The following is a 12635-nucleotide window of genomic DNA, read 5'->3' as shown; positions in this document are numbered from 1 at the left end:
CATGGCAACCCAACAGCATTCAATGTCCCCATCAGGTCTTGCAGCTATAAAACTTGAGTGGCTCCCCCACACCCTGGCTGTATGTTTCTGGGACACATGATCCCAGGGCTGTATATACTGTTGGCCAGTCACACATCAAGGTTTACCATGAAGTGTGTGAGTGAGGGGCTATGCTAAATGTAGTTAGGATGTTAATGTATAGTCTTTCAATTCATGTGTTATGTCGGTATTTTGAGAAGCTCACTGGGTGTGGGTGGCTCCACTTGTTGTGTAGCCAAGCTTACACATAGGCTTCATAGACATAGGAAATAGGCAGAAGGAACGTTAATGTCAATAGTGTAATGGCTACAGCATTTGCATAATATCTGTGCAGTCCTGGTTCAAATCCAAATAAAGTCAGAGATGATTTACATATTACATAGTATACCTTAACCACAACTTGCATACATAGGTAGTATTCCACAGAATAATAAACATTTGGAACACACAACCACTGAAATGTGCTTTAATCACCCTTGCACTACCAGTGCCTGCTCTGAGAGGTAAAATGACCACTGCCAGGATTTGAACACGCAATCATGTACTCAATCTTCACAATAACCTACCGCTAAGCTACCTGTGATGTATCAATGGCAGCTGTGTATTCTGACAGGTTAAAACACAAAAGGGAGGAATGTGTGGAAGTAAGATAAACTGCCATGCACCCAATGAAAGGTGTATGCTCTCTCTCTCTCTCTCTCTATATCTATATATATATATATATATATATATATATATATATATATATATATATATATATATATATATATATATATATATATATATATATATATGTGTGTGTATAGAGAGAGAAAGAGAGAGAGAGAGAGAGGGAGAGAGAGGGTTATATGTCGATATATAGGGATATACATACATATATATATATATATATATATATATATATATATGTAGATATATAGATAGCTTAACAACATCTACACAGCCATGGAGGTACATATAAATGGGATACCTAACAAATACCAAATTCTTGACATACCGACACGCGTAATCACAAGGCTTAAAGACTGAAAGACCACAGTACCAAAACACCAGAAGCACGAGTTTTAAAATCCTGATGTTAAGGGACATTTATTTAGTGCTTCTGATGTTGCAGTTCAGGTAGGTTACTTTGTGTAGGTGTGTTTCTGAGGGTTGTAGTGTGTGTAAGTGTGTGTTCTGAGTGTAGTGTGTATTCCTGGGGGACTGTAATGTGTGGGTGTGGGTTTGCTTTGTGTGTCAGTTTGTGCGATCTCTGAGGTAGAATATTAAAGTAGGGGGTGTGGGGGACGCAGCCACTCACATGGGGGGTGTAGGAGGGCTTGCCGACCTGCTCATTCGTAGTGTAGGATGGTTTGTTTGGATGTGGTGGGTAGCAGTGTGTCTGTGTGTGTGTCTGTGTGTGTGTGTCTATTGTATAGATTGTAATGTACAGTTCTTGTCTGCCCCTCACAGGTGACGTAGGTGCATTCCCCTCCTGTGGTCCATCTGATATTAGTGTCCCCACAGAATCTAGCAGTGATGATGAACGTATGATTGAGGCACAGGCAGGGTTGTCAGGGGCTGAATCTGTGCCATTGGTTGCCATTCCACCTATATCCCCCTCATCCCCAACACAGTTCTAATGCCTACACATACCCCATCACCAGTGGCCATAGAGGAAGGACAGTTGGCATGTGGTAGCTGGGAACAGGAAAGTGAGGAGACTAGGGAAGGTGTGCCTGCACACCATGGTGTCAGCTAACTGAATGGTGATGCCCCACACAGGCATGTGGCCAGTGCAGCTCATAGGAGGACCTCTGGCCAATGCCCCTGCAAGACAGAGCACAGCAGCTGGTGTCACCAGATGCATGTTTCAGGCTGTAATGGAGGCACAGGTACATGCTGAATGGCACAACAGAAAAGATGATAGGCTTCAGAGGGCTGCTGTCCATTCTTTAAACAACAACATCCAGGCAATGGTAAATGCTCAGCAGCAGATTTCTGTAGCTTTGGATAGACGATTGGGTGACATGGTTGGAGTCCTTGACCATGGCATGACAATCTGCGAGCATGAGCTATCTGTTTTGGAACATCTGGTAGGAGTAAGGCGTCAGGCACAGGGATGTAGGCCTGATACATCACCTGTTTCAGGTCTACGTGAATGAGCTACCTCACATGCCTGCTCCCATAGTGGCAGTAGCAGCAGCATCACGGCTGGTGCTGTGCTGTCCACACCATGACACAGTAGGCCACGTGCACGTGGCCCTGGATGGTCCCATCAGGGACATGGTTCCAGTGAACATGTGTCATCAGACAGTACCCAATCTGCACCTCTGCCTGGTAGTGCCCGTGCAACCGCTGGCAGGCACAGGTCACGTGGCCTTGGCCGGACACCGTGAACTGTAAAACCTGGTCTGTGCAGTCCGCAGTTGTCAATAATACCCTCGTGTAGGCCAGACAAATGCCAGAACTGTGTGCATACATACACGCACACACCGAAAACATATTAAGGGCACCACAACACACACACATGCATAACATCCACACACGCCAAAGACCCTAACCCACACCACATGATGTCATCCAATGGTGGAGCCTAGGCCTCTGGCAAACATTATCACCTTGTGCATATGATGATGATGCCTGTGCCGCATCCCTGTCATCCACACCATTGGTGCAGGGACATGCTCATATGGTCTGATGCACAGTGTGAACAGACTAGGAAGATAAGTGTAGATTACAATTGTTGTGTACTGTTGACAGGCAGCAGACATACCATGTAATACAGGTTTACAATGCACTTTGTACTGTTAACAGTATGTGTCTTGTGAAACAACAGTAACTGCATGTTGGTCATGATGTTCTGCTTTCCTCCTTCAGGTCTAATTGCATGTGCCGGTGGATGTCAGTGTTTGCAGTTAGTGTCCCATATGTAAATATGGACTACTCACAGGTATGCATGTAAATACCAGCATGCACCTTGTAGCTTCCACATCACAGTTAGAAAGTCCAATGTTCCAAACACATCTACTGATCCAAGAGCATGATAGCTGTGTATTAAGCTACTGTGGCTACAGACGTGACATCCATACTGGGTGACATCACAGGTACAGTTACATGAAGTGGTGAGGTAAGAGAGCAGTCTAGCTGATGACAAGAGTAGAGGCCATTGGGAAGTGTGACACCTCATTGGGAAGCAATAATACACATTCCCATGACAGGATGCGAACACACAACTGCACCCACACACTCAGGTATTCACACACATGTATTCAGAGACACAGTAACACACCCACACACACACTGATTTACTGACACAGTAACACACACTCACACACACAGTTGCTAGTGTTGAGGTGAGGACCCCTGCCTATGTGCAAATTATCATTACAGTACTTTGCACCTACATGATGTGCCACAGAGATTACACATGTACAGGTAGTCAGTATGGCCTAAGATCGGGGGCATCAACACAGATAGTAGATTGCATCGCCTGGATGGGGGGAGGGGTCTTAACAGTTCACTATGGTAACATACATCCTCACTCCAGGGACCAGACAGCCATATACACACACACACACACACACACACACACACACACACACACACACACACACACACACACACACACACCCACCCACACACACACACACACACACACATACATACACACATACACACATATACACACACTGTGACATTCAGTATTGAATACACCTATGTCACACACATACAGATACCTCACGTGTGAGATACACACCCCTGCCTATGTCCTGCTTTCTACATTGCAGTCTGTACAGATGTCTACAACAGTGTACAGGAGAGTGAGTAATGATTGAGATGTATTCCCCACCATATGTGACATATATGGACACACACAAAACCACACATGTCAGTACTGTGAATCAAACACCTGCCTATCTCATGATATGTATGACAGACTTACAGCAGTATTGCATGCGTTACAAAGTGTACTGATGCTTCCTTTGGCAACTGTGCTGATATATGCACATGGGAGGTCTGAACTGTTACAGGTGTCAAGCGATTTACCTTCGGTGTCACCCTGACCTCTGTCTATGCTGTGTGTGTTTCCCTTCAATTAACAAAACCAAACCACTTAGTTATGTCCACACATCTGTCCATACCTGAGGTACATCTTTCCATACTTTCAGCATATCACCATATACAGTTGGCAATGTTGAGGCTGCATTGCAACTGCATGATGTATTAAGAAACATGTCACCTGCATACATCAGCAACTGCACACGCATGGTATCTGAAGGCAAACCACTGCATGTACATGTGTGTAGGTCCTACAATCCTGTCATTTGGGCATGTTTGTAGGCATTGCAATTGGTGGACATGTGTAATGACATACACGACACATGGACTGTTGTATGATATGATAGGTGTAATGGGTGACCAGTACAGAGGGAATGTTACCTCTGTCAACATTGATATCACACCTTATGTGCTGTTAGCATTCAGCAGCCATGGACCTACATTCCATGTGCATGTGTGTAATGGCTGTAGCCACCTGTCTGCACAAAGGACAACAACAGCTATGCTATTTACATATATGTTGTATGTGTGTGGCATGTACATATCCAGGGCAGGTACATGTATGTCATGTCCAAACATGAGGGTGTTTACTGGTGTACAGCAGCAGTCTTCTGTTAATTCTGTAAATAACTGAGGGCCCCTGGTATGTGTACAGCTGACCTGGTTAAAGACAGTGGTATCATTGCATAACACATGATGTAACCGTGTCAGTACATGGATACTCTGCACAGTTGATGTAGAGCTTGGTACAGTCCATTGGTCAAGGGTCACATGGTGGTGTACTATTATATCTCCTACTATATGTATGGATGTGTGTTGGTGGCCCGAGGGCATGGTGGTGTCTGAGGGTCACATCCTAGAATGCAGCTTTTGACACTGTGTCCTGCACCTGACTCATCTGTGATGCCTTTTGTGGGAGTAATGGTCAGTACAGTACATGTGAGTGGCCTTTATGTATGTGGGGACACCACCACCTGGAGCAGTCCATATCTGTGTTATGATCCACATGTCTGGTTCTGAGGTATATGGTGGTAGTGCTATTGTGCACTACAGAGCCTTCAGCCAGGTGTTCCTCACTGCACAGATGTCAGTATTCCCCACTTTTGGATCTACAGTTAGCATCTGTGATCACGGACACTATACATCTAGCACTGGTTATCATAAGCATACAATGCAGTTGTCCTCTAGGTGTCAGGGTGTTATGCTGTGTTTAGGATATTTGCCTTGGAATGGCACTATATGGGCAAATGTGACCTAGGTATTATCCCCACTCCCTTGAATCATGGATGCATGTGATATGTGACAAAGGCCTGTCTATTTTCAGTCATGTCATCCCAGAATGACAAACACTGGACAACCTCATAATTACAGCAGGACATTGGCTCATTGTGTTGGCCAAGCAGTTGCCACTCCTAGCAAGACATCACTGTGAGTGGTAGTATTGTGCTTGGTATACAATGGTACAGCTAAGGTGACAGACAGCAGCACATGTTGTCTATAAGACTGGTGTCAGATATATGTAGTGCAGCATTCCTGCTAACAATGACAACTAACACCGGAGTCCATTACAATGTGTACTTTACATCTAACTGTAATAGCATGGCCACTGTGGCCTTCCATGTTTAGAATCAGAGGGCATCCCAAACAGCCCTGTGCTACTAAGTGTGTGAGCATGCCCAGTGACACCTTGTGTTGGTTATGTGCCTCTATGTGTATGGGCATGGCCATTGTAACCCTGTATAGTGATAGTAGTCATCCATTCCACAGATGGGCATACTCCAGTTCAGGATGGATTCCTACTTTAAACACACAGCTTCACAGGTATGTACATCTTAACTGCCAGCATCCCTGTTGATGTCCACATTCCTAGAAGGTCATAATGACAGACTTGAAATGTGTAGTCTCTGTGGTGCAACTCGTAACTATGTAGTATTGTAATAGTGATCTGTAGAAAGGCAGGTGTTCTGTTCCCACCACTGTTGCACATGCATGTGTGTGTGTGTGTGTGTGTGTGTGTGTGTGTGTGTGTGTGTGTGTGTGTGTGTGTGTGTCTTCGTCTGCCAGAGGACAGAATAATACTTTTAGACTGTTCACACTCCATACAATACCTATACCCACATTTGACAAGGCTGATGATGTCACCCACCTAGAAATACACCTCTGGGAATGCTGTGACCCACTAATCTCAGTAGTGCATTCTGTAACTGTGTGATGAAGTAGTAAGGGCGGTGTTCTAATCCCAGACTTGCCAAGTGTGTGTTTGTCTCTGCCTGCCTGAGCACTGAATAATGCTTTTAGACTGCTCACACTCCATACAATTCCTATACCCACCTTTGGCAAGGCTGATGATGTCACCCACCTAGAAATGTACCTCTGGGAATGCTGTGACCCAGTAATCTTGATAACGCGCTCTGTAACTGCGTAATGCTGTAGTGTGATGAAGTAGTTAGGTTGGTGTTCTAATCCTAGACTTGCCAAGTGTGTGTGTGTGTGTGTTTGTCTCCATCTGCCTGAGGACTGAATAATGCTTTTAGACTGTTCACACTCCATACTATTCCTATACACACACACACACACACACATATATATATATATATATATATATATATATATATATATATATATATATATATATATATATATATATATATATATATATATATATATATATATATATATATATATATATATATATATATATATATATATTTATGTATTTATATAAATACATATATATATATATATATATATATATATATATATATATATATATATGTATATATATATATATATATATATATATTTGGCAAGGCTGATGATGTCACCCACCTAGAAATACACCTCTGGGAGTGCTGTGACCCAGTAATCTTGGTAGCGCGTTCTGTAACTGCGTACTGCTGTGCAGTGTGATAAACTAGCTAGATCGGTGTTCTAATTCCAGACTTGCCAACTGTGTGTGTGTGTGTGTGTGTGTGTGTGTGTGTGTGTGTGTGTGTGTGTGTCTGCCTGCGTGAGACAGGTACAGTGCTATGTAGAGTATGCACTCTCTGTACAAATCACATGACCACCTTTGTCAATCCTGCTGTTGTCACCCACCTATGAATACACCTGTAGGAGTGCTGCAACTCAGTATTCATTGTAGCGTGTGCCCTAAAAGTGTATTGCTGCAGTGTGATATGGTAGTTAGGGGTTCGAATACAGGACATGGCAAGTGTGTGTGTTTGGCTGTCAGAGCCTGTGTAGAGGAGGCTGTGAGTGTCTAACCACTGGACATATTGGGGAGTGGATTTTGTAGTTTTCCTATATGGTGTCCGTCTTATGACACGTTGGCCACCTCATGAGGAGTACAGCTGTCAGTCAGCCACGGGACTGTGTTGGCAAGCCATACCCCTACATCTGGCAAAAGGCTGGTGAACAAAATATGCAACCCTACTAGCACCCGGTATATGTCCCACACCCATGTGCCATACATAAACACACTTGCCTAGGATATCCCACTATGTTGCTAGTACCATGCACATTGATGACAGACAGTAGGCATGGTGTGAATGCAGTGGCCTGCAGAGGACACAGCACCCTGTACAGTGGTACAATAGGCACATATTTGCGGACAGTGTGCCTTTACTATGTTCCCCACTGGATGCCTGCAACATATGTGGTGCCATCAAATGTGATCCACAGAGGCCATACAATGCCGTACACATGTGCCGTGTATGGACCAATGTCACTGACACCAGGGAGTACGTGTATCATACTATCAATGCAGGTGCAGGGTTGCCCTGCTCACTATAAGCTGGTTTCGCCACACCAGGCCAGTATTGGCATATCGGGGGATAACAGTCTGTGTTCACAACATGTGCCTACCAAACCAGGTACACCTGTACATGTCACTGTACAGTATTGTGGGACATGACATCCCAGGCAATATCCATGTGAAGGACTATCAAACACACACATGGCATGCATTGCAAAGCTATTGCCATACACATTTAATAACCAGGATGTCAGGGCAGATCATGCAGTACCCATCTGTGTGGGACATTGCAGCCACTACACCCCTGCACCGCACTGCACACTATTGTTGGGTGACGCGATGCCAAGGATTACCCCTCACCCAGCCTTGTACAGCCATCTTGCACAGCCAACCATTACACACCCATGAAGCAATGCATACATGCATGTCAGTACTGGCACCTTGGGTCTGCGTGTGGGTTATAATGCTCCCAACCACAGTCACTCCTATTATAACCCTCATTGGCATACCAACAGCTGTCAAAGACTTTCACATACCCTAGCCCATAGAACCTCCAGATATCCCCTGTGGTACATTTAGTCCTGTGCATTAATGCAGTGTGGCAAACTAAGTAGTTAGGTTGTGTATTTTTGGCCCTGGCAAAGAGTGTCAATGCTTGTCCATTAGAGAGTGTGGCTGTGGTGACAATGGCATCTGTTCATGTAGACAGCCATGTGTACTACACCTAATGTATGTCTATTATATCTCTGTTGCACATGTCTCTCACCTACACACATATATGTTCTTACAGCACAACAACATGTCGGCTTAATTGCACATGTAGTAACGTCATGGATATGTTATAGTAATGACTATTCAGTCAGGGGTTTGACCCCTGTACTGTTAGGCGTGTGGCAGACGATGCTTAGGATTTAGTCTCCAAGCCCTTCTCTGGTGTACTTTGCCTGTCTCACCCACACACTCTCTGGTGGATGTGGAGGTGTACACCAGCTCAGCAGTAGCATGTGTATTGTAAGTGATGGACATGATCAGGTGATGGCCTCTGCACCTATTGCAGTCCTCCTCTAGCTGATTGCATGTGGAACAGCTGTGATGGTGTTCTCATAGCCATTTGCATGATAAACACAGTACACTATCTAGGAAAATCATGTTGGTATTTGGCCATGACAGTCACTGTGAGTGGTACCTGGATGTGGTGTTCTGAAACAGCATCACAGGTGATATCTGGATGTACCTCAAACATCATACACAGTGGGAAATAGCCTAAAGGCAGGAGGGTGATGTGCCACACATGACTACAGCATGTAAGGGTAGCTATGCTGCATTGAGACTACTGCCTGTTTAACATGTATGTGGTAATGGCTATTCTGCATGTTTTAATACAGACATGACAGTACTCTGTTCATGAGGGACCCCCATCTGTAGGGCCATCTGTGAACTGGTAAGTGTGTGGAACCATGTGTGTCCTGTGATACACACTGAACACACATCTGAGCACAGCATGAGCATAGTGTGAGGATTGCAGACAGTACATGATGATAGGGATGTGTTACTGCCGTCGCACCCTGACTGGACATATGTCACATGAAACAATGGTATAACAGACACTGTCTGGTGTTCCCAGTGAAAAGCCAATAATGGGCAACTGTTCATAGCTGTGGTCACACGTCTACTACACATTGTACAGATGTCATGCAGTATATATGCATGTGTTGTGCTCCCTCTGCAAATGTATACCATCTGTTGTGTTGGGTTGATGGTGATATCTATGCATACTGTTGTAGGTAATCCTGAATGCTGTTGTCTATTACTAAGCTATATGTGGGTTTAAACTGCAACACCATAGGCTGTATGGGTTGGAAAGTCCCGGCAGAACCTCCTGTCCCACTTCAGCTGACCATGGCACTGGGAACCAGCACATCTGGGGCCCAGCCTTGGACCTCAACCTCTTTTGGCTCTGCACCACCTTCTGGTGGTACCACCACTGAGGATGGGGCATGTCCCCTGGGAACAGGACCAGACAGGAACATGTCTGCTGTAGTGCGGTCCTGAATGTGTTGCATCGGGGGTTCACTAAGGGGTTCCAAAGCCAGATACGCAAGCTCAAGGGCGGAGTGTCACATTTACAGGGTGATGCTGCCCCTCCTGGACAGCCCCCACCACTGCCTCCTTTGCAGCTGTTTGGGTACAGTGGCGGCTGCCCATGACTGGGGACCTCCGTCCCACTGTTCCCATGGGCTCGTGAATGCCAAACACCCATCCCCGTCCGAGGTGTATCCCCCCACATGTGTCATATACCGACCCTGTATGCTGTCTTGTCTGTGATCCTACTCTACCTATCCTCCACGGCCATACCTACTCTCCTTCCCCCACATCCGACCCTCACCCTACAGAAACATAAGGACAATCGGCTCCTAGGACAACAACTGCCCTATACATAGCTGTCTATTTCACACATGTGCCCACGGGACACATGTAACCCTTGTAATATGCATCTCAACATACTCCTGTTATTCTCAAACCTGTCCCTCTGGCACACGATCCTGGTATGCACATCACTCCTAAATGTTCCAGGTACATATGATGAAGACGGCCCCATTGTGCACACAACCCTACCAGTCCCTCTATGGTTACCCAGTTTACCTTTATCATGATGATGGTGTCAGCACCTTGCAAGAGTACTGTTCACACATAATGATTAGACAGGTACTGTTGTGTTAATGTACATTACATGCACAGAGTGATGTATACGGCCAATGTACAACTGTTTGCGTGTATGAATGACACATGTCTGTCTGAGGGAGTCTTGAGATTACATAGGACAACACCACTACATAATACAGGCGTTGCTGGTGTTTCCCATTTCATTCATTTGTAATGCTTTGTTGCCACATGGTATGTTCCTGATATATCTCTATATATGTATGTACCTATATGCTGGACATAAACACTCACATATACATCTACATGATGGGATAAATTCCTATACTGTTGAATGACTGCGCTGTATGATATGTTTGTGGTACTGTCCATTGTCTGTATATCTGCCATGGTGTATTGGTAAATCACATTAGCTGTGTGTGAAGCGTTCTGGTTCCGAGCCTTGTAGAGGCCGTTTATTTTGTTGCAGGGCAGAACAAGGCCATTGGATACAAAGGGAGTAAGGCACATTAAAGCAGTTGTGAGTGGGTGTGCGTGGGTTTGCGTGGTGTTAAGCAATGCTAACCTCTGGTTACAGCTTCTGACACTCGGTTAGCCTTTACATTGCTTTACCAGTACAATACTCACATACTGGTAGTCAAACAGGCTTACACCCGTTCGCTCCCACATTTGCAAATGCACCGACATTGGTGCTTGCATCTGACACTCACACCCATGGGTGTGAGCGAGGACCACAATATTACCTTGTTGTGATGCCTATTACATTGGATTACATGCCTACAGTATCGTGAATGGCTGCCCATTAGGGGACGGCATGCCGTTCGACCGTACGGAATCGGCAGCCTGTCCAGTGATTTATTCATATTATTTGTGTGTTCCTCTTACAATCTGCACCCATCTGGCTAATACATGGGAACCGAGACTCTTCAATACTGACAAGTAATTTGGGTTTGGGACCCACATCCCTCAGCCGAGTCATGCTACCGCATACCTATTATAGGGTTGCCACCTTTTCAATTGCCCAAGGTGGGACTTTTATGTAGAAATGTCAGATTTTGCAGGGCAAAACATACCCAAAGCCAGTACAAAGGAAAGAACTTCACTGTTTTGCCTAAATAACAACTTATTCTTGTAGTATTATAGTTGCTTATTCTGTTTCTTATAACATTTAGGTGTTTCAGATACAAAATAATTGTTTTATGCAGCTACTACAGACAATATAGGGAAATCTTTGTCCTAAAATCTCAGGACATTTGCCATATTTTCAAATATTTTGCAGGACACAACTGCCCAAAGGGGACTGTCCTTCGCAAAGGTGGACAGGTGGTAACCCTAACCTACTATTTTATTATCTTTCTAAGGGAGTCAGCGGAATATGTGCTTTCTGTCACTATCAGACCTCTCATACGAATGGGGAATAATGAACACTGAATCAGGGACACTGCATAACAACATCAGGGACACATTTGGAAATTTGGTGCTATTAACCTGACACATTGACAGACCCAGAGCATATGTATTCATACACATTGTCTGAGGTATATGCTGTTTATGACTCTTAAATGTTGTTGTTATTCATTATGTGTATTCCACCACCTTTCCTCCTAATATCACTAGTTCTAGGAGAGTATAGGTGGGACAGAGTTAGATTCTGAGTAGTAACCAGGGACGTCCCTGGTAATCGGGGACAGTTCAATGGTATGGTCCCTATGTGTTCCCCCAGTGGTTTACGGACTATCCAGTGGATGTGCTCTTAGGGATTGGGAGGTATGGGTGTCTGCTATGCCCACATCGGAATATTACTTACATCCACGGGGCAGTCCTAATACGGCTCTGCCAGACAACACCTGCATGCCTAGGCCCATAATCGCCTACCCATAGTTCCCCCACCTGCCACTCCTCTACAGCACTCATTCTTAGTGTGGGCACAGGTGGGGTATAAACACACCAATACAGACTGCCCACTCTCCCCGAGATAGGACACATGTCATATGTTGTGTTGACCCATGTGTTATCTGGCTTGCAAAACCTACTGGTCCGTGTACATCTACAGTCTGGTTGGAGAAATCATTAAAGGGACTGGCTCCGATCATTAATTTTTGGTGTCCCACAAGGGACATCAATGTCTATGTTTCAAATG

This window comes from Protopterus annectens, chromosome 6.part0, assembly GCF_019279795.1.
Source record: "Protopterus annectens isolate FY-2018-M chromosome 6.part0, PAN1.0, whole genome shotgun sequence".
Taxonomy (NCBI): Eukaryota; Metazoa; Chordata; order Ceratodontiformes; family Protopteridae; genus Protopterus; species Protopterus annectens.
This window is presented reverse-complemented; position numbering follows the sequence as displayed.